The following is a 23,175-nucleotide window of genomic DNA, read 5'->3' as shown; positions in this document are numbered from 1 at the left end:
GATCCTGTGGTTCAGGATTGAATGGCTAGAGTGTCGTGTTGCTCTAGAATATGTCACAAAGCATCAGGTTCTACAGGTCTTCACACTCGAGGGTGGAAATCACCCCTCCAAGCACAGGGTCATACCTGGTCCCCTTGGTTCCACAACCGTAAAGGAGACATCGCTTGCTGGAAGTCAGTTCTACTGTGGTTATGGCTTGTTCTTCACAGTTCTTAAGGAAGGAAGCCTAGTGAGATTCATTGCAAAATCAGCCCAGCAGTTCCTAATCCTTAGTAGCGTCCAAGCAAGAATACAGGTGCCAGGAACTATCAATTTGTTGTGATTTCCATCAGGCTTCTTCTAAGCAGGGAGCTCAGAGACAATTATCTTGCTTCAACTCCCAGCCTGACAGGTAATCAGAGCCCCCTGGGCTGAAATAAAGGACTAGAATACATTCTTGCTGGCTTGTACTGTAACATTTTGCCAATTCCCTTGTACACACCCACACTTTCTGTTAAATATTTTAAGTGAAGGTAGCAGCTCAAAGATACTTTCTGTTTCTTTATGATTTCCTTTGTACATGGCCTTCTACTTTCCTTTCTCTTTTGCTCTCCCCAAAGGCACATAGGCAACTCCAATTTTTAAAGAAATAAATATGGAGTATGTGAATTTTCCAGGGCTCTTACTTTTTCTCCCTGTCCTCTGCCTGATGACCTCTCCATTGTTGATCAGGGTCCTATTCCCTACAAATACAGGCAGAGGGAAAGAGTGAAAATGGTTCATTGCATGATGTTTTCATATCTTTGGTTTAACAATAAATGGGGAAAGGGCAAGTTAAATCTCCTAACAAGTAATGCTCGAGGTTATCTGTGAATTACAAATAAAATGATAAATGTCTCACCCTCTCTTTTCTTCTCAGTGATGTGTATTTCTTATCCCTTTTTTATGAGACTTTCCTGAGGATTCCAGGCTGGAACTAATTCTAAGAGACTGATGCATATGTGTAGGTGGGAAAGTTACAGTGCATGGGACAAATCTGATCAGACCCAGAATGGAATTTTTTAAGCTCTTTTAGCTCTTGGCAAAGCCCAACTGGATCTAAATTCTTTGTGGTTGCTGTGTTTCTGTTTTTTTTTTTTATTTTTTATTTTTGAGATGGGGTCTCGCTTTGTCACCCAGGCTAGAGTGCAGTGGTGCGATCTCAGCTCACTGCAACCTCTGCCTCTGGGTTCAAGCAATTCTTCTGGCTCAGCCTTCCAAGTAACTGGGATTACAGGTATGCACCATCATGCCTGGCTAATTTTTTGTATTTTTAGTAGAGATGGGGTTTCACCATGTTGGCCAGGTTGGTTTTGAACTTCTGACCTCAGGTGATCTGCCCGCCTCAGCCTCCCAAAGTGCTGGGATTACAGGCATGAGCCACTGTGCTTGGCCTTAAACTGGATCTAATTTATTGATAATGTTATCAAGATCCTAAAGACATTTTGAATTTCCAAAAGTGTCAAACAAAGGGGACACACCTTCTCCAAGCTAGGTCTAAAATCTCTTTTTGCTTTCTTCATTTGGCCATTGTCATGGGGTGATGCAAGAAGAGCAAGGCAAAATACAAATCTTCCACAGCGTTTGACTAATCTCAGGCCAAAAGCCATCGTACAAGAAGGAATCAGGCTTTAGTTGTGGCGTAAGAAAAGTAAAATGAATCCTATCATGGAGGGAAAAAAGCATAAACTTAAAAGTTTACTTTTCCTCATTAAGAAAGTGCAAAGACTTTAGGATTTTAGAGTTGGTAGAATGAGTGAACACTTTGTTACACCAGAATATAACAAATTCGTTCACTACTGAAATTTTCTTTCTTATTTTGTTTGTCCAGTGTATGTTAAGGAGCTAGAACTCAATTTCTCAACCCTGAATCTACATTATGTAGCATTGCTTGTCAGGTCATGTATATTTTTCTTGACTGGTGTTTATTTAATTCTCATTTAATAATCCCCATAGCAAAGAAAGTAAAAGTGTGTTGAAATGATTCTTCCTCTCAATCAGAATATGGTAAAATGAACAATGTTCTCCAGATCCACTCTGAGTAGGGTTGGCAGATAAAATATAGGATTCCCAGTTAAATTTGAAGTTCAGATAGATGAGGAATCATTTTTGAAGTGTAGGTATGTCTCAAATACTGCAAAAGATATACTTATACTAAAAAACTATCTTGTGTATCTGATTTCTTTCTTTCTTTCTTTCTTTTTTTTTTGACGAAGTCTTGCTCTATTGCCCAGGCTAGAATGCAGTGGTGCGATCTCGGCTCACTGCAACCTCCACCTCCTGGTTTCAAGCAATTCTTTGCCTCAGGCTCCAAAGTAGCTGGGATTACAGGTGCCCACCACCACACCTGGATTTTTGTATTTTTAGTAGAAATGGGCTTTCACCATCTTGGCCAGGCCAGTCTTGAACTCCTGACCTCGTGATGCACCCATCTCGGCCTCCTCTGAAATTTAAATTTAACTAGGTGTCCTATAATTTTATGTGCTAACTCTAGAAAGCTAACTCCAGGTGCGTATTTAGTAATCTATGAACTAGAACCAGAGTAGTCTTTTATTATAGTTTTTAAATGATTCTATTCCAGCCAATGAGGTCTGAGTGTCCCCATGAAGGAGGAAGACAGTTTGGTGACGTAGAAGTCACAGGGGCTGAGGACCTGGGAGCAATGCTGGCTTGGGTTGTTCACTGGTTGTTTGTCTTTGGGCAAAATGCTCCAAGCTCTCTTAGCCTCAACATCTTCATCTGCAAACTAGGGGTCTGTACCCTTTTCTAGCTGCTCTCAGTGGGGGCCTAGGTATTCATGGCAAACTCTTTAGAGTTCTCTGGATTGAGGAAGATGAGCAGAAAGAGCTGAACTCCAGATCTCGATTCTGCTTCAACATGAGAAGCTACATTTTGGGTTCCCTCAGCATTAGATATTGCTAAGATATCGTGTTTGGGGGCTTAAATTAAAGAACTAAAGGCAGCAAACCATCAGTGTAGATATTTCCGAGGATTCTCCCAGTTCTAAGTGTCACAGAGGTCTTTAAGGGCCACTGCAGGGAGAAGAAAAGAGTGAGACCCAATCGTCTGAGAAACTGAAAATAAAGCATGTGTTGACTTTGACTATCATGTCTGCAAAGGAAACCCTATTTGCTTCTGTTTTCTGTGAGTTTTATTTTCCTCCTGTGGGTATAATAGTATGTGTTTCCCTTCCCCGTGCTGAAATACTCTGCCAAAGGAAAGTGCTCTGGGAATGCTAATGAAGTTTTATGGACAGTAGATTTGAGGCTAGAAGCTGTACAGAGAGAAAAGAGAATTTACAGGCATCCCAGGATAGAGCTTAATGGAGACTGAGAGAGTTTTCTAAGCAACATCTCTATGTCCAGGTTATTGAGTGCCTTGCTACACCAAAGGATGACAAATTCATTCACTACCACAATTTTCCTTCTTGTTTTATTTGTTGAATACATTTTCAGAAGCTATGACTCCATTTTTCAACCCTGGATGCACGTTACAATTTCCAATTTCCTGGGAAGTTTTTAAATAATATTGATACCAAGGCCTTGTTCTTAGGGGTTATTCTTTGATTAGTTTGAGTTGGGGCCCAGGTGTTAGGCATTTTTTAAAAGCTTCTATTGTATCCCAATGTTTAGCCACAGCTGAGAACCACTCAGAATGTGTGCAGATCTCCCTCTTGTCTGTGCCATTAACTGACTCTTCCCTCCTGAGGTTGGGGTAAATGGCCTCTGTTCAGCTCTAAGACCAACTGCAATGGCGTGCAGTAGGTCTCATCAGCTCCCTGTGTTAACCTCAATTTGTCCCGCACTCTCCTGTAGCATCATATTTTCTCCCTGACCTTTCCCTTCTACAAGCAAGCATGCCAGTAATCATCCCCATCCTTAGAGTAATCTCTCTTGATCTCACATCAAACTTCAACCTCTGCCTAAATACTCCAGTTTTCTTAGATCAAAGTCTTCTGCACTGAAGGTTTACGTGTGTTTACCTCCCAGTCTCTTATTTCATTTTTGTTGGATTTTCTATTTAGAAAAGAAAAGATGCAACACATATGTAATTTATGAAGCTTCATAATAAAACAAATTTCTGTGATCTCTGCATCAAATTTCAGATTGTAATGTTACTGGCACCATATTTGCTTCCAATTCATTTTTTTTTAAATTTTATAATTATTTTTAAAAGTGTTGAATGAGGACAAAAGATTGTCTATAACATTTGTGCAGGTAAAAAGTGAGAAAGAATAAAAAGAAAGTGACCATTCATGTATGCACCACACCCTGTAATACAACATTGCTAGTCTGTTGACCCCCTTCTGTGACTCTCCTATCCCACCACCTTAACCCCACCCCAGGTAAATATTCCACTAAATTTTGTATTCAGCATTGATTTGCTTTTCATAATAATATACCACAGTTACATCCTTCAGCAATGTTTAGTGTGGCCTGTTTTTGTACTTTATCCAAGTTTTTCTTATCTCCCTCCAATTGAGTGTTCATTCCAACCACGAACCTTACAAATCCAAAGCTAACACTCTGGCCTTGTATTATTAGCCCCCAACTCCAGTGGACACTCTTGATTTCTCTCTCCTTCTTGATCACATTGGATGGGCACTCTCAGAGCCTCCCACCCACCTCACACGAGTTCCTTTTTTCTTAGTTCCCTATATTGGATGCCTCTCCTCTTGCCTTATTCTATGTATTAGAATACCCAGAACTCAGTCCTCCTACCTCTTCCCTGTCTAAGCTCACTTTCTGGCCAAGAAACATATGAAAAAATGCTCAACATCATTAATTATCACAGAAATGCAAATCAAAACCACAACGAGATACCATCTCACACCAGTAGGAATGGCTATTCTTAAAAAGTCAAAAAATAACAGATGCTGGTGAGACTGTGGGAAAAGGGAACATTTAGACACTGTTAGTAGGAGTGTAAATTAGTTTAGCCACTGTGGAAAGGACTTTGGAGATTTCTCAAAGAAATTAAAACAGAACTGCCATTCGACTCCACAATCCTATGACTGTGTATGTACCCAAAGGAAAATAAATCATTTTACCAAAAAGACACACCACTCACATGTTCATCGTAGTACTATTCACAATAGCAAAGATGTGGAATCTAGTTAGATGCTCATCATCATTGGATTGGATAGAGAAAATGTGGTACATATGCACCATGGAATACCATGCAGCCATAAAAAGGAATAAATTATGTCCTTTACAGCAACGTGAATGCAGCTGGAGGTCATTATTCTAAGTGAATTAGTGCAGGTACAGAAAACCAAATACCATGTGTTCTCACGTGCAAGTGGGAGCTTAACAATGGATACACATGGGCATAAAGATGGCAACAAAAGACACTGCGGACTCCTAAAGGGAAGAGACAAGGAGTGGGGCAAGGACTGAAAAACTGCCTATTAGGTACTATGCTCACTATCTGGGTAACAGGAACATTTATACCCCAAATCTCAGCATCACACAATATACTCATGTAACAAACCTGCGTATGTACCTCCTGCATCTAAAATAAAAGTTGAAAGTATATAAATAAATAAATAACCCACTCATTCACTTTTCCGGGTGACCGTATTAGTCCAGTAGTTACAAGGGCCATAGATCTGCTGAAAAGATTCTCGGAATCTACTCCCTTCTGAGCTCCAACTGGTATATTCAACAGCTTCTTTGAAATCTCCACTTAGATACCTAATATCCGTTCTCAAATGTAGCATGTGGAAAATATAATTCTTTGTTTTCCTTACCAAACTGCTTCTCTCCAAGCCTTTCTCATCTCAGTAAATGGCAATTGCATTCCACCAGTTACTTGGGCCAAAATTTGAAATTCTTGGAGTCATTTTCAAATCCTTTTTTTCTCCCTCTCTCACAAATAGCACATCCAACCCATGGCAAATCCTGTGAGCTCTATCTTTGGAACCCATCCTGAATCTGCCCACTCCTTACTTCCTTCACCACTATCATCTTAGCGAGAGCTTGATTATGTCTTGCCTGGATCCTGTGAGATCAGCCAATCTGGTCTCTCTTCTTCCATCTTGCTTTCCCTCTGCCCATCCCCACTCCAGCTAATCAGCCAGAATGATCTTTCTGAAACCTTAATCAGGCATTACCCCATCCCAATCCAAGCCCTCTAGAGGCTCCTTGGCACACCAAAGTCCAGACTCAAGGCCTTACAGGATATGGCTCCTGGCTTCCTTTTCAGCTTCACATCCTGCCTCCTTTTCCTTGCTCACCCACCTTAGCTACTCCAGCTTCTGTTCCTCAAATGCCAAGTCCATTACCATAGCTTTGCATTTATTATTGCTTCTACCTACAACATCAGCATCTATTCTGCTGCCTCCCTCAGATTTCTGCCCAAACATCTGCTTGCCAGAGAGGCCTTCCCTGACCACTCTACCTACAGCAGCACATCCTAATGTAAGCATTTTAGAAATCTGGCTCACTGTTGTATTCTAGGCTTCCAGCAACAGAATTGGGTGTATAGTAAGTGCTTCATAAATATTAGTTGAATGAGAATGATGTGATTCTGCTGTGGAGGTTTTACAATGGAGTTGGAGGGAATGAGTCATGCACTCACTCTATTAGTTATGGATTTTGTTTCAAAGTAACAAATTAGAGCCAATCTACATAGAAAGGGGGATTCATCACAGAATGTAGGAGTATATTATTGAAGCCAATGATAAAAGTGCAAATGAGTCTCTGAGAGAGAGACAGAGAGAGATAGAGGGAGAGAGAGAGACAGAGAGAGAGACTGAGTCTAGGGGTCAAGGGACTCGAGAGCTGTCCCATTCTCTCCATCTCTCATCTCTGCCCTTGTCTCTGTGTCTGCCTCGCCCACTCTGTCCCTACTGAACAATTCCCACCAGTGGGCAGACGATGCTCAGCCTGCAGTTTCTAAGCAAGTCTAATCACTTGCAGAGAGACTGACTTCTAAAATCCAAGCCTCTTGAGAAGAAATTCTTGCTTGGCCAGTGGGCATTAAGTGCCCCACGGTGGCTGGAAGAACAGTATCATTTTGTACTAAGAAGCTGCCCTGGGGTCTATCACAATTAATGGGGAAACCCTGTAGGAGTTCATGAGGACTTGGGCAAACATTTTGAAAAGATGTCCATGATTTTTTTAAACTACAATCACAAGCATCAAATGACATGGGTTACATTTCTTTATTCCCATCTGTTAGACTGCAAAAATACCTTTTGTCTCCATATCCTAGAATCAAGGACTCCATATTTAAAGAAAATTTCCTCACTACTCCACATCTGGAGCTATCACTATGACATGACTTCTATTACAATGAGGTAGCTAAAGCAGAAAGGCTAAGCACTAAGAATGTTTGATTGACATCAAGATCAACAGCAATTTTTCTTTTCTTTCTTTATAACAATGCTTCACAGCAGCTAATGTTAAGGAACATTATACTTAGAAGTGATGCACGAGGACAACTATTAAAATGATCTTTTCTTTTTTTTTTTGTTTATATGGAGTCTCGTTCTGTTGCCCAGGCTGCAGTGCAGTGGCACGATAAAATGATCTGTATTTTTAAAAGCCATTTGTTTTCCAGAGTCAAGAAAACCTTTTTTTGCTTTTTGAGCCATTTATAGCTTACAACAAATTAGGTAAAGTACACTTTTGTAAAGTACATTTTTGTGAACAAAAATTTGAAGGATTTATCTTTCTCTTTCCCTGATTTCTCCAGAACCTGGAAACTATTCGTGAGTATTCTTAATTTATGGCAACATAGTTATTTGCATAAGTTCAATAAGAATGTTTTCTTTTGTGACAGGATATTGGGGACACGTTATTTTACCAAAGTTTAATATTTTTTCATGTAAAGTTCCAGCAAAACTAACTTTAAAAGAGCCTATGTGGCTAATCACTCTTCTTGCAGTACTTTATGTAAATAATCAGGCTAAATATGATAATCCTAAAATGTATTTTTCACACAAATTGGTCTTACTATAATTTATCTTTGATAAGAAAGGGGAACTCGAGGAAGAAAAATAATATTTCAAGGGAAATCTATAACACACCTATTACTGGGTTTGCTAAAGAAAAAACAGATTATAATATTCTTCATGATGTTTTTTGTTGACTCCCTAATGAAATAAGGGTTTTCATTCCTATATTTAAATAATTTTGTCTTTCTATGGTTTTTTGTTGTTGTTGTTGTTGTTTTGTTTTGTTTTGTTTTGTTTGTTTGTTCTTTTGAGACAGAGTCTGTCTCTGTTGCCCAGGCTGGAGTGCAGTGGTGTGATCTTGGCTCACTGCAACCTCCACCTCCTGGGTTCAAGTGATTCTCCCACCTCAGCCTCCAGAGTAGCTGGGATTACAGGCACCCACCATCATGCCCAGCTAACATTTCTGTAATTTTGTAGAGATGGGGTTTCACCATGTTGGCCAGGCTGGTCTTGAACTCCAGACCTCAGGTGATCCGCCTGCCTTGGCCTCCCAAATTGCTGGGATCATAGGCATGAGCCACTGTGCCCAACCTATAGATTTTTAAAAATATGTTTGCTTTGACATACCTCTTGTAAATAAAGTATACCTGGATTTTAAAACATTTTAAACCCTATTTTTAATATGTAAATTTAATTTCTTTATATTTATTTTCATTACTGATATGTTTAACTTATTCCTTTTATTTTTTTCTATTTAACATTGCAATATTTTATCTCTTTTTGTTCCTCTTTTACCTTTAAAAAGTATTTTATTTAATTGTAATTTCACTGTTTTATTTCTCTCACTCCCTGTAATAGTTTAAAATATATGCTTTTTATGCCTAATGTTCTTAGCTTTAATATGCACATATTTAGATATGATGTCCTTTCAATAACTAAATGAGTTATTATCTACATCCTGCCTATTAATGAGACTCATAGCAGGATTTAACTTACCTTCTTCTCCCTCTCTTCTCCTGCCACTTCTATGACATCATCTGTGATTTTAATATCAGATTATGGTTAACTTGTTTTTACCTGGTGATTGATTCTTATTTTAACTCAGCTTTGGCTGTTCACTACTGCTTCCTATATTCCATAACTTCCTCTTTCTTGAAAGCATTCATTTAACTGGAGCACATTTTTAGTAACATTTCAGAGTGATTTTGTGGTTAGCAAACTTCATTCTTTCCATGTATGATGTCATTTTTATGTCAGCCTCACACTTGAGTAATAACTTAGCTGGTTATATAATTCTAGGTTCAGAGTGTCTTCATGCAGACCTTTGAAATGATTTCTCCCATCACACTGTGTTGCGCATAGAAGCCTGGTGTCAGTCTAATTGCTGTCCTTCTGCAGGTATGCTATGCATCACTGATTGCCTGCCAGCATCTAGTCTACCCAGCCTACCTCTCATCACCAGACTTTCCTGTGAGTGACCATCACTCCCCTTCATACTCCATTACTTTTGAGAAGGCTGGATATTACTCCCAGTCCCATCCACTATCACATCTTCAGGGTTTTAGGTTGGCTTGAGCCAATCAGCACAATGCATATCTATAGACCCATTGGTTCAAGGGTGGGCATGTGTTTTAAATAAAGGTACTAGGGTCAATCGCAGAATTCTTGTTAGAGTACTGAGACAAAAGCTTTCTCTCTCTCTCTCCTTTTATGGAAACAAAGAATGTAGCTCCAACTGAGACTGGCAGTCTGTATATAAGCCAGTCTCAGGCTAAAAAACCTAACTCTGTGTATAGCAGAACAGAGATGGAAAGAAAATGGATCCTTGATGACATCGTTGAATTGCTGAATGAATCGGCACTTGAATGCTGCCCTACCACTGGACTTTTCTCATATATGCCAAAGCATCCTCTTTGTTCCTTAAGCCTGTTGATTGTATTTTCTATTATTTTTCAGTAGATAAAGTGAACAACATGTTCCAAGAAAATAGTTTGTTTTCTTCTCCGTGGAAGTTTTAAAAATATCTCTTTATCTTTAACGTTATAACACACTAACACACAATGACTAGATCTCTTTATTTCATCTAGCTAAAATTTATGAAGCTTTTTATTCTCGTGATTAATTCCTTCATTTTTTTTTAAACACTATGTGCTAGGGCATTTTATAATGTACGAAGCATACATCAGTGAATATAACAAAGATACAACAAAATCCCCTTCCTCTTGGCAAGACAATACACAAATGAATATATATTATATATATGTATAGACAGATAGATAGAATTTCAGATATTCAAAAGCTATGTGAATTTAAATAAGCAAAGTAGAAAAATAGAAATGATTGTGACTGGGGGAAGGGCATTGCTATTTGGGTCATCAGAGAAGACCTCTCCTAAGAGGTGACATTTTAGCTGAAGGACATGAGTGAATCATATCAGTTGTCTAAAAAATGTGGCCTTAGTAGAGTAACTAGCAAAGAATCAATTTTGTGTATTCAAGGTACAAAAAGATAACTATTAATAGTATGATCGGAACAAAGGTGATGAAGTGAAAGCAGTGGGAGATGTTGGACAGGTAACTGGAGGTCAGATTATTAAAGGCATACAAGGCATAGTTAGGAGTTTAAATGTTATCATGGGGGAAACCAGGAGAACATGAGACCCCAAAAGCAAAGTGAACAACTTGTTCCCAGAAGGAGGGAGTAGCTAACTCTGCCATTGCTGCTGGTGTTATGGAAAGGCAATGATGGCATATATTGATCATGGGGTTTGGCAACACTGGTGTGATGGAGTATTGACCATAGAGTTTGGCAACACTGGTGTTGAAGGGGTTTCCAAGGACATTGGGATGAAAGACAGATTGAGTGCGTTAAAGTGAGGCCTTAAACTTGGGCCAGTCAACATCCACAAGTCATTTGAGGAGCTCTCTATAAAGGAAACAGAGAAATGCGAGTGGATAAAGTATGAAGGTAGAGTTTTCCTTAAAATGGAGGATATTACAGGCCGGGCGCGGTGACTCGTGCCTGTAATCTCAGCACTTTGGGAGGCCGAGGCAGGCAGATCACCTGAGGTTGGGAGTTTGAGAACAGCCTGGCCAATATGGAGAAATGAAGTCTCTACTAAAAATACAAAATTAGCAGGGCATGGTGGTGGGTGCCCGTAATCCCAGCTACTTGGAAGGCTGAGGAAGGAGATTTGCATGAACCAAGGAGGTGGAGGTTGCAGTGATCCAAGATCACACCATTGCATTCCAGCCTGGGCGACAAAAGCGAAAAACTCCATCTCAGGGAAAAAAAAAAGAAGAAGGTGGGCGGGGGACATTACAGAATGTTTGTGTGCTGATTTAGGTCTTTGTAAGAAAAAGGATTCTGTCTCTGTTTTAAAAATTATTTCATTCCCTTTCTCCCTTCAGTTCTCTCTGTTTTCTCTACTTCTACTTTCTATATCTATCCTCCAGGTCTCCAGACTTTCTACTATAATTTGCATGGAAAAAATTTTCTACCAGATATTCAAAGAGACTCTTGAGCTCCATTTTCCATTTTATTACTCCACTCTTTGGTTCTATTTGGCTGTTCACACCATTTACTAAGGTAAATTTTTAAAAAGTCAATGCTTATATATATATTTCTTTCTAAGATCTTTTAAAAATAACAGTATATTTTTGTTTATTGATGTAATACCCTTTTGAGTCTCTCTGAGAATATTAATTATATCTGTTTACATCTTCTTCAATCGAATTATTGACTCAGTCTCTCTACTTGTGTCTCAACCCCTGCTTTACATGGTATGTACACACACATGTGAGAGACAGAGAGACAGAGGGAGGCAGGGAGAGAGATCTGAGGTTAGCATGATACAATGCAAGCATTTTCCTAACAAAGACCGAAGAGTGTTAAGCTGTGTGGCTGTCCCCACTCTCATGGAGGAGTTCTTCATGGTAAGAAAAAAAAAAAGGAAAGAAAGAATTGTCTAGTCCTTATCCCAGGAACAGGATCAAGCTGAAATCATTTCATTTTGTTTCTTTCTCAAGCTTCAGCAGAAGAACGTTTAGCTAATTTCCGTCTTAAAATTAATAGTAAGAGCATTAGAGTTATATCAGATAGATCACTGAAGCAAAGAGTTTATCAAGCAAATACATTTGCACCTGGTGGGGTGGTGGGATACCCCATATGTCTTTCATAATGTTGGCTGAATAGGAAGCACATTGCATTCATTTTATCATTCAAGCCTCACTTAAAAGGCATCGTGACTCTGGACAGGCTTCAATGTTCAATCTGCTCCCCTGGGCTCACAAACCAAGGACACAGCACATCCACATCTGGGAGTCCCCCTTACCTGCTCACACTCCACTCTGTACCTCTGACCACAGCAGAAGCTTTCTTTTCTCAAACACTTTGTAAATCACCTACAAACTATTAATAAAATAAAACACGTATTATAATCATGCACCACAAGTCAATGAGTTCTTCGGGTGAACATTATTTTTGTTGTCCTGCTGAAATTGCTACTCATTGTAAGTACTAGACCAAGGCACACGAGGTCTGGCAGGATTTGGTAAAATTTCAATTGGAATGTTCCATGATGACACAGGTTCATCTGGGATGGGGAGGGTGAAGAAGGATGAAAAGGTCACCTGCATGTAGCCTTGGAAAAGAAGCACCAGTTTTGTTTAACATTGTGCCAGGGAGTGGCTGGATATAAGAATGAAGCATAGACAAACTAAGAAGCATTTCTGCAGAGGCCTAAAACCACGTCAAGAAATTGTTTCCAACGAAATCCCTTTTAATTACTTTTTTGTTTAAATGCATGCGATGCCCAGCAGCGTTCATTTACGGCTGAGACTGTCTACTCGTGCTAAAGAAGACAAGAAGCCACAAGTCTGGATGCAGAACACTGGGAAGCCACCAAAGTACCTTTCAGACAAGGATTGAGGGATTTGTCCCCAGGTTCCATAGTGTAAGATGTGGTTTCGGACTGGGTTGTTCATTACATTTAATTCAGCAAATGTAACCATGTCTACCTGGTACCAGGCATGATGTGAAACATTTGGGATGGATTAGTGAACACAGCAGACAAAATTCCTGCTGCTGCAGAGCTTACACTCCAGTAGTTAAGCAAAGTAAACAAGAAAAATATTATATTATATATTAAATGGAGGTGATCGCTGTGGAGATAAGAGACCAGAGAAGGAGGACACGGAGTACCGAGGGGTCAACTTTAAACCTGGTGCTCAGAGACGGTGCCACTGAAGAGGGGGCATTTGAGCTAATACCCAGTGGAGGTGAGGGAGCAGGTGGGAGTTTTCAAGGGGAAATACGGGGGTCATTGTGGCTGTAGACAGTAAACTGAGTGTAAGGAGCATAAGCCAGCATAGGAGCAAGGTCAGAAAAAGCAAAGGGCTTTCTGGGCTGCTGTAAAGTCTTTGGCTTTTGTGCCATCTGAGGTGGAAACCACTGGAGAATTCTGAGCAGGGAAGTAACATAATCTGACTTGTATTCTGATAAGATTACACTGAATGCTGAGTTAGGAGTAGACTCTAAGTGGGATGGGGAGGTAAAATCAAGCAGAATAATTAGTAGATTGTTGTGACTTGGACTAATGTGGGGTGGTGGTGGTAATCAAAATGGTAAGAAGCTGAAGTTGATAGAATTTGCTGTTGGTTGGAACTGGGGGGTAAGAGAAAGAGAAGATTCAAGAATGATTTCAGGCCAGGCACCGTGCCTGACACCTGTAATCCCAACAGTTTGGGAGGCCAAGGCAGGTGGATCACCCGAGGTCAGGAGTTTGAGACCAGGCTGGCCAACATGGTGAAACCCCATCTCTACCAAAAATACAGAAATGAGCTGGACATGGTGGCACACACCTATAATCCCAGCTGCTTGAGAGGCTGAGGCAGGAGAATCGCTTGAACCGGGAGGTAGAGGTTGCAATGAGCCCAGAGCGAGACTCCATCTAAAAAAAAAAAAGAAAGAATTATTTCAAGGGTTTTTCCTGATCCACTGAGAGGATAAAGTTGCTTTTGATTGGAGGTGATAATTATAAGAATAGATCTTATGGTGGAAGGGGAAGAGCAAGATTTTTTTTTTTTTTTTGACATGTTCAGCTTGTGATTCTCACTAGATACTCAGGTAAAGACGCCCATTAGAGAAGTCTGGGCTGGAGATGCTTATGTTGGAATGTCACATTGGGTAGAAAGATACTTTACCCTATGCCTGCTCCTTTCAGAATAGAGATGGTGGTTTTTCCTTTTCACAGGTTCTTAAATCTACGAGCCGTCCACCACCACAGCCACCCCCAGGCTTAGGGTTCAGCTTTTCTATGATTAAGAAGAGTTAACAAGTTTTAATGCCACCTTTGCTCCTCCTAAGTGTTGAGTGTACCTTACTTCCTGCACCTGGGATGAGTGGCTAATCAAAATCTTTCTAGGACGTCGTCACATATGGATCTCTAATTAGTCATTTGATTTGCAGCAGCAGTAACTACAAGCAGACAATTTTCCCTTTGCAGCTTTGAGAAGCAGAGAGGGAGGGATAATAGTAGACATATGGTAACAATTAATTTTAAACTTTTGCTGATGGGAACATTGACTTTACAATTTAGAAAATGATATCTATTTCACAGTGAGCTTATGAAAGTTTAATGAGACAATGTATATGAACACGTCTTTTAAATTATTCACACATGTGAAGGATAACATATTTTAAGATTCAACTCCTGCCAGGAATGGTGGTTCATGCCTGTAATCCCAACACTTTGGGAGGCTGAGGTGGGAGAATCAACTAAGCCCAGGAGGTTTAGACTGCAGTGAGCCAAGATTTACTGAGCAACAGAATAAGGCCCTGTGAAAGAAAGAAAAAAGAGAAGAAGAGAAAAAGGAAGGAAGGAAGGAAGGAAGGAAGGAAGGAAGGAAGGAAGGAAGGAAGGAAGGAAGGAAGGAAGGAAGGAAGGAAAGGAGTTCCACTCCTTTCACTGATATTCCAAGAAATAAAAGGACTAGATCAAGGTCTCCAAGCAATTTAACTGCAGTAAAATTTCAAAGTTAATGTCTTCTCACTTTTAGTTTGATACTCCTTCTCCAAGTTGAAATGGAAAATTTCAGCTTGCCCTAAATCAGAAGTACTTTTTTTACTTTTTCTTAGGGCAAACATGAGTGTCTGTTGCTGTGTAGCAGGATAGAAATGAGTAACCGCTGATCAGAAGAAGAAATTCACATCAAATTTGGATAAAGTTAAGCCAACTTGCCAAGTAGACAGCTGGGATATTAAAAGAAGTAAATGGTATAAAATGTCAAATGAATGTTTTTGATTGGCACAGAGAGGTTTGAAGACGTTTGGAAAGATGCTATAATGACACAGTGCTGCAAGTAACCATGAATCCTTATGGTTAAACTGGAACAAATGTCAAAATTTCGATTGGTTCAAATATTCTTCAAACCTAAACCATGATGGCTAAAGCAATAAAAGTAAAGAAAGATGCAGATCCATTACACAGGAAAGTACTGATTTCATAGAAAGGATAGTAGAATAGTATTATGAAAAGCATACGGCCATAAGAATTCAAAAACTTGGTTCTAAAACTAGGTTCTCCTCCTGAACAGTTGATTGAGTTGAGTCTTCTTCATGTCCAGCTGTAACATAAAGAGTTGTATTAGCTTTGCAAATCTTAAACATTCTATGATGCTCTAGGGACAATATTTATCAAGACTGTGCTATTCTTTTGGGTGATAATGAGAAAATAAGAAGACAGAATATTGTGATAGTTAATTTTATTTGTTAACTTGACTGGGCCATGGGGGACCCAGATATTTAATCCAATATTATTCTGGGTGTTTCTGTGAGGGTGTTTTGGGGTGGGATTAACATTTAAATTGGTAGACTGACTATAGCAGATTGCACTCCATAATGTGGATGGGCCTCATCCAATAAAGTGAGCTTCTGAGTAGAACAAAAGATTGACCTCCCCCAAACAAGAGAGAATTCTCCAGCCTGCCAGCCAGTGGACTGAAATGTGGACACTGAATCTGCAGATTTTGGATTTGCCAGGCTCCATAATCACAGGAACCAACTTCATATAATAAATCTCTTAATATGTATCTTCTATTAGTTCTGTTTTTCTGAAAAAGTCTTACCTACAGATTTGAGTACTGAGGGTGGTTGCAGAAAAATTGTATCTTAAGATGAATTTTCTGAATTGCTTTTCAAGTTTCTGGAATTGGAGCTCTAATCTGATCACAATTAAAGACACTAATTACTCTATTTTCAGTAGTAAAGAAGAGCGCTCATAGCCTATGGTGTGATCTGGCGATAGATACATACAAAATATCACAATTGGAAAGTCCTAATGAATCACTTATAAGAAGCAAGGATCTGGGAGACCACATATATGATATTTTTGAAAATCTTTGCCAGACAAATGATTACCATGAAATTGGATGGTTGCTTTTAATGTTACTGGATGAAGTTGGGGAGGAAGATGAGCTCAGGAATACCAGTTCCCAGGTTAAGTGCCATGTAAATGAAGAGAAAACTTCCATGTCTGCCTGAAAGAAACCCCTATCTCCTATAGCTGTAGGGCTGAGATTACTAAAAACCAAACCCAGAATCTCATACTTTGAGTGGCTGAATTACAACAAAGATTGACTTTGCAGTCTCTTTTCCTAGTCACTTTTGTCATTCCTCAGTGGGCTCATAAGCAAAGTGACCATGGTGGCAGGGGTGGGGATTATGCATGAACTCAGCAACATACAGCTACTGTCCAATCTGCTAGCAGCAGAGACCAACGCTGAATTCTCAATATGGCATTATTTCTGGGGTAATAACCTGCCAGCCACCTGGTGGCAGGTCAATTATATTGGACCACTTCCATCATAGAAAGGACTGTGTTTTGTTCTTATTGAAATACACAGTTACTCTGGATATAGATTTGTCTTCTCTGCACACAATACTTCTGCCAAAACTACCATCTGTGGACTTATGAAATGCCTTATCCACCATCATAGATTCCATACAGTATTATTTCTGATCAAGGAACTCACTTCTCAGCAAATGAACTATGGCAATGGGTCCAGGATCATAGAATTCACGAATCTTAAAATGTTTCCCACCATCCTGAAACAGCAGTCTTGAAGTGGTGGAGTGGCATTTTGAAGACTCAGTATAGTGCCAGCTAGGTAGCAACACCTGCAATGGTGGGACAAGGATCTCCAGCAGCATATGCTCTGAATCAGCATCCATATATGCTGCTGCTTCTCCCATAGCCTGAATTCATGAGTCCAGGAATCAAGGGGTAGAAGTGGGAGTGGAACCACTCACTATTGGTCATAGTGACCACTAACAAAATTTTTGCCTCCTGTATCCATAATGATATACTCTGCTGGTCTTCACGTATTAGTTTCAAAGGGAGAAATGCTTTCACTAGAAGATACAACAATGATTCCATGGAACTGGAAGTTAAGACTGCCACAGGTTCACTTTGAGCTCATCATATCTGTGAATTAACAGGCAAGGAAGGGAGTTACTGTGGTAGTTGGGGTGATTGATTCTGACTACAAGGGAAAATTGGACTACTCTTCTGTAATGGAGGTAAGAAAGGGTAAGTCTGAAATATAGGAGACCCTTTAGGAAGTTTCTATTATTATCATGCTGTGTGATTAAAGTCAACGGGAAACTACAACCCAATCTGGGCGGGACTACTGGCCCCACCAGGTAAAGAACCATGACCAGCTGAGGTGCTTGCAGAAGGCAAAGGTAATATGTAATGAGTAATGGAAGAAGACAGTTATGCATACCAGCTATGACCATTTGACTAGTTACAGAAACAAAGACATAATTGTCATGAGCATTCCTTCCTTATTTTGTTATGAATATATATGTGTGTGTATAGCAAATAACTTTGTTTTCTTCCCTCTTTTATTCATTTTTCATGTAATATAAGAGGTATTGACTTTATATCATAGTATTTAACTATTGTTAACTTTACCTTGTAGTACTAAAGTCATGGAATATCAAAGAGAAGAGCCAACATTATCTAAGGACTTTGCATCCTCTTCAGGGGAAAGGACTGATGCATTCACAAGGTAGTTGTGGAATGTTAGTTGGAATTATAAACTTGTTATTGTCTTTTTTTGTTTGGAGATTAGCCTTGGTTTATGAAGATGTATATGGGCACCAAGTTGATAAAGGTGTACTTATGATGGATAATTTTGTGTGTCAACTTGGAGGGTGTTTTTGGATAAGATAACATTTAGATTGATAAACTTTGTGTAAACAGATTGCCCTCCATACTGTGGGTGGGCTTCATCTAATTAGTGGAAGGCCTGAATAGAACAATTGACCTCCTCCAAGTAAGGGAGAATTCTCCAGCCTACTGGCCTTCAAACTCAAACTGGGACATTGACTGCAGATTTTGGATTTGCTAGCATCCATAATAGCGTGAGCCAATTTCTTATATTAAAACTAAATTAATAATAGAAATGTGGTGTATCTTGGTGATCTCAGAAAGCCTATGTGGAAATATCATTAACTTAATAAACATTGATTTGTTTATTTGACACAATGCATTGCTCATGTAGATTTTACCCTCCATCATCAAACAGTCCAACAGAGTTATGTAAAAACTGAAGATTCTGTGGGAAGAGAAAAGCCTGGGCCATCATTCGCTAATTTCTTCTGTTTTCTGAAAATTCTCCAAAAAAGTGGATATTTGTCAAATAAAGAAGGAAAAAAAGAAAACCTCAGTTGATTTTACTTCACCTTAATCAACCATATTTTAGCCAGAGTTTGCCCCAAATGACTTTTGTCTGTTTTCCATGAATGAAGACTGTCACCACAGAAGATATTGAAAAGTTTGTGCCATAGATTCTAAAGGACATTTTAACAGCCAAGTTCTGAAATTATTTCAAGCAATAGCAGTGTGATTGAATGGAGGGAATATCTTCCAGGCTGACACTGAAAAGAATAGCACTTACTTGGGTATATATGATATATATGATATATATATACACACACACATATATATGTGTGTTATATGTCATATGTATACATATAGCCTCTGACATAAATATGCGTGTGTGTATTTGTCCTTATGTACATATGCTTTCATTGTCGTGGCTATTTTGTAGTGAAGTCAGACCTAAGACTCTAGAACCACAAGTCTAAACAATGGAAGTAGAATGTTTGTGCAACATTCATCCCAGTGGGCAAGCAGCAAAACCTCAGAAAGGCAATATGTAGAATGCAGTCCCAGTGCCTTAGGATGGGAACCTTAATCTTGCAGTAAGAATGGGAGTGACTTTTAAGTGAAGATGAAAAATTTTTCAGGTACCACCCAGGTTACAAGCCTTTTCTACTAGCAGCCATGGGACTTCTATACTGCTTCCCATGGAGAAAAAGGAAAAGTCTGTTTTAGGGAACTGCATCAAATTCTAGATGAGGATCTAGAAATGCAATTAAACCACTATCAGCTCAATACTTGTAAATCCAAGTTTCCAGCAACCGCACAAAAGCCCTTAAGAATCTCCTTAATTAACTGGCATATCGGCAATGACGACACATGAGTGCTCAGATGGAGGTGGGCTAGTGAGGATTAACAGGCAACATGGACAGGAGTGAGGTTCAGAAAGGAATTCTGGAACCAGGTGGCAAAGAAGAGGAAGGCTGGGGCAGGATCACTTCCCTGGATGCTCTTGGCTAAGGGTTTCACCAGCACCTGGTAACACTTCACACAGGGCTATAGCTTATAGTATTTTATTTGTTGAATAAGTATAGATAGCCATTGAAGGGTCTATGCATGTATTTTTATTTTATTTTATTTTAGATTCAGTGATACATGTGTATGTTTGTTATATGGGTATATTGCTTACTGATGGAGATTGGGCTTCTAGTGTCTCCATTACCCAAATAGTGAACATTGTACCCAATAGGTAATTTTTCAACATTCGCCCCTCTCCCATCCTCTTCCCCTTTTGGAATTCCCAGTGTCCATTATTTCCATCTTTATGTCCATGCGTACCCATTGTTTAGCTCCCACTTGTAAATGAGAAGATACAGTATTTAACTGTCTGTTTCTGAATTAGTTTACTTAGGGTAATGTCCTCCAGCTCTATTTACGTTGTGGCAAATGACAGGATTTCATTCTTTTTTTATGACTGTGTAGACCATAGAGTACTACAGCCTTCCTCTTCTTTGTCACCTGGTTCCAGAATTCCTTTCTGAACCTCACTCCTGTCCATGTTGCCTGTTAATCCTCACTAGCCCACCTCCATCTGAGCACTCACGTGTCATCATTGCCGATATGCTAGTTAATTACGGAGATTCCTAAGGGCTTTTGTGCGGTTGCTGGAAACTTGGACTTACAAGTATTGAACTGATAGTGGTTTAATTGCATTTCTAGATCCTCATCTATTTCTGTGCCTATAATTTGATGCAGTTCCCTACACATTTTCTTTATCCAGTCAACCACTATCAAATATTTAGGTTGATTCCATGATTTTTCTATTGTGAAGAGTACTGCAATGAACATATGGGTACAAGTGTCTTTTTAATATAATGATTTATTTTCCTTTGGGTAAATGCCCAGTTGTGGGATTGCTGGGTTGAATGGTAATTCTATTTTTAGTTATTTGATAAATCATCATAATGTTTTCAATAAAGGTTGAACTAACTTACATTGCCACCAACAGTGTTTAAGCATTCTCCTTTCTCTGCATCTACACAAACATCTGTTGTTTTCTGACTTTTTAATAATAGCCATTCTGACTAATGTAAGATGATATCCAATTGTGGTTTTAATTTTTATTTCTCTGATGACTAGTGATGTTGAGCATTTTTTCATGTATTTGTTGGCTGCTTGTATTTCTTCTTTTGAGAAATGTCTGTTCATGTCCTTTGCCCAGTTTGTAATGGGGTTGTTTGTTTTTTCCTTGTTGAGTTGTTTGAGTTCCTTGTAGATTGTGGATACTAGTCCTTTGCTAGAGGCATAATTAGCAAATATTTTCTCCCATTCTGTAGGTTGTCTGTTTACTTTGTTATTTCTTTTGCTGTGCAGAAGATTTTTAGCTTAATTAAATCCCATTTGCCTATTTTTGTTTTTGTTGCATTTCTATGCATGTATTTTTAACCTCAAATTAATGGTTTTGTTGATCATTCTCAAGTTATGCTTCTTTTTTTGCCTTTATCATGTCTAGAATAATAAGAACACTTTTTGCTATTATTAGGTGTTCCAGGCTGCTTGTGTTTCACTTAAGCTGGGTCCTCAGGACTGTCAGGAGGATAGAGATGCTAGAGCTAACTGGTGGGATTCAGACGTGAGTGATAAATTGCCATCTTTGAAATTCTCTTTTATATCTTCCCTTTTCAGAAGTCAGAGCCAAGCATTGCAGGATGTCTGTGGCTTTGAATAGATGCTTCCCTGCTTGGGTGATACTTTTGCTTGTGAAGTAATTTTAAGAAAATTATCTGGGACAGTTCTCAATTGTAAATCCTTCTCACAGTTATCTTTCTTTAGAGAATTTGACCCACCCTTTTACCCCTCCTTCTTTGCACTCTAAGAATATGAAGGTAGAGCTTTCCTTCCAGCTGCCCTTTGGCAGGATGAATTTATCATTGCCAATTCTGTGCAATTCCAAGCAATGTCACCAAACGTCCTTGCCCTTTTATTAATTCTGGAAATAAGATCTACCTGAGCATTAGCTCTGCAGTTAAAGAGTCACCCAAATACCATGTCATTGTTAGAGGAAAGTTACTCTGGAAATGACCGTCTGGTTTTGCAGAGCTGAGGGGACTACATGAGCTGGAGTGAAACACAATATTCCAACTGGTGCTAATTCACATTGGTTGATTTGTGCTCCTCAGTCTTTCAATCAGATTATGGGCATGAGGACACAATACATAAAAATTGATTAATTTTTGTGAAGATATTTTATGAGATGAATATTTAAAATAAATTAAAGTGAGATGAATAAAAGAGTAAAATGAGATTAAAATTTAACAAAAGGACTCAATAACTGCAAAACCCACCTCCATCTCTGCATTTAGGGTGGAATTAAACTCAGTCCTTCAGAAATGAGTCTCTCTCTCTCTCTGTGAGAATAATGGGAAGTTCTGATTATCAAAAGATCTTAACTATTCAGAAGCTAATTATTCTGCCACTGCATTATCTTAGTTATTCTTTCTTTCTGCTGCCTATCTCTGGATCTTTTTCCTGACAATTAGTAGATCATGACACACAAATTTTTCACTGTGCCCTCAGTTGATCCCTCCTTTCCAACTCACTGGATAGTAGAGAAACTCAAACCTGGCCATTAAAAATATATCTGTCTTTTCCAGTTTAATCAGTCTCCTTTCGTGTTAAGAATAATTGCTTTCAGAGTTCTACACCCTCCCCCTTCTTCTCTTAGGAAGTACCTTGGTGTATGAGGGAGTTGACAGAGTCCTCTGAATCTCTTTTAGTATCTTTTGCAGAATGGTGAGCTGGGCTTGGCTAGAACCAGCATCCTCTGAGGTGCAAATGGCCCCATCCAGCCTTTTGGAGTGTGATAGCATTCATTGCTACTAACCACTGACTTTGCCATTCCCTCTAGTCATTGAGGGTCATATCCTCAGGGGCCTTCTCTTGCAGAACTTAGAATTCTGCCAATCCCATGGTTTTCTTAGCATTGGGGCATGCTGTCAGCATTGGGAGACCAGGGGCTAGTCCTCCTTTGCCTTCTCTCTCTCTCTCTGTCTGTCTCAATCTCTCTCTCTTGCTTGTTTCATTACCTTTAAGTAGCTCCTAAGTCTAGAGGTAACACACATAACTTCTACCTACATTCCCACTGGCTGCTGAAAGTACCCCAAACAGGTCATTTGCTATATTAGAAATCGACAGCCTTCCTCTGTTGTGCCTTGGGAAATAAGCCACTAACCCTGATGTTCTTGGTGTCCCCTATACTTTCCTGGAAGCTTCTATGGCCTTGACCCAACTTCTGGAGATGTACACTCAGTCTAGGCAGAAATCGGTTGATTCCTTATCTTGGCTATTGTGAATAGTGCTGCAATAAACATGAGAATACAGCTATCTCTTTGACCTACTGATTTTATTTCTTTTGGATATACACCTAGCAGTGGGATTGCTGGATCATACAGTATTTTTATTTTTAGTTTCTTAAAGAACTTCCAAACTCTTTTCCACAGTGACTTCACTAATTGAAAAGAAATGGAAACCTTGACCTTTGCCTTCTTTGTTCTAGTTCTGTCTCTCTGTTTGTTCCCATAATTCA

The 23,175-nt window shown here is 39.3% G+C and overlaps 1 long non-coding RNA gene across 3 annotated transcripts; it reads left to right on the top strand.

The window, feature by feature from the left end:
• The first annotated feature begins 5 nt into the window (after positions 1-5).
• Positions 6-18,636, top strand: LOC139356443 (uncharacterized). 3 transcript variants are annotated; one of them, XR_011608411.1, is made up of 3 exons: positions 6-391; positions 12,742-12,828; positions 17,905-18,636. It is a non-coding gene; the product is annotated as an uncharacterized lncRNA (long non-coding RNA). The 3 variants fall into 3 exon arrangements; XR_011608413.1 differs by lacking the exon at positions 6-391 and adding an exon at positions 11,357-11,509; XR_011608412.1 differs by lacking the exon at positions 6-391 and adding an exon at positions 11,357-11,509 and having other exon boundaries at positions 12,739-12,828.
• The last annotated feature ends 4,539 nt before the right edge of the window (positions 18,637-23,175 follow it).

This window comes from Macaca nemestrina, chromosome 1 (genome assembly GCF_043159975.1).
Source record: "Macaca nemestrina isolate mMacNem1 chromosome 1, mMacNem.hap1, whole genome shotgun sequence".
Lineage (NCBI taxonomy): Eukaryota > Metazoa > Chordata > Mammalia > Primates > Cercopithecidae > Macaca > Macaca nemestrina.
Note: the sequence above shows the minus strand (reverse complement) of the source record. Positions and strands in the feature narration are given on the sequence as shown.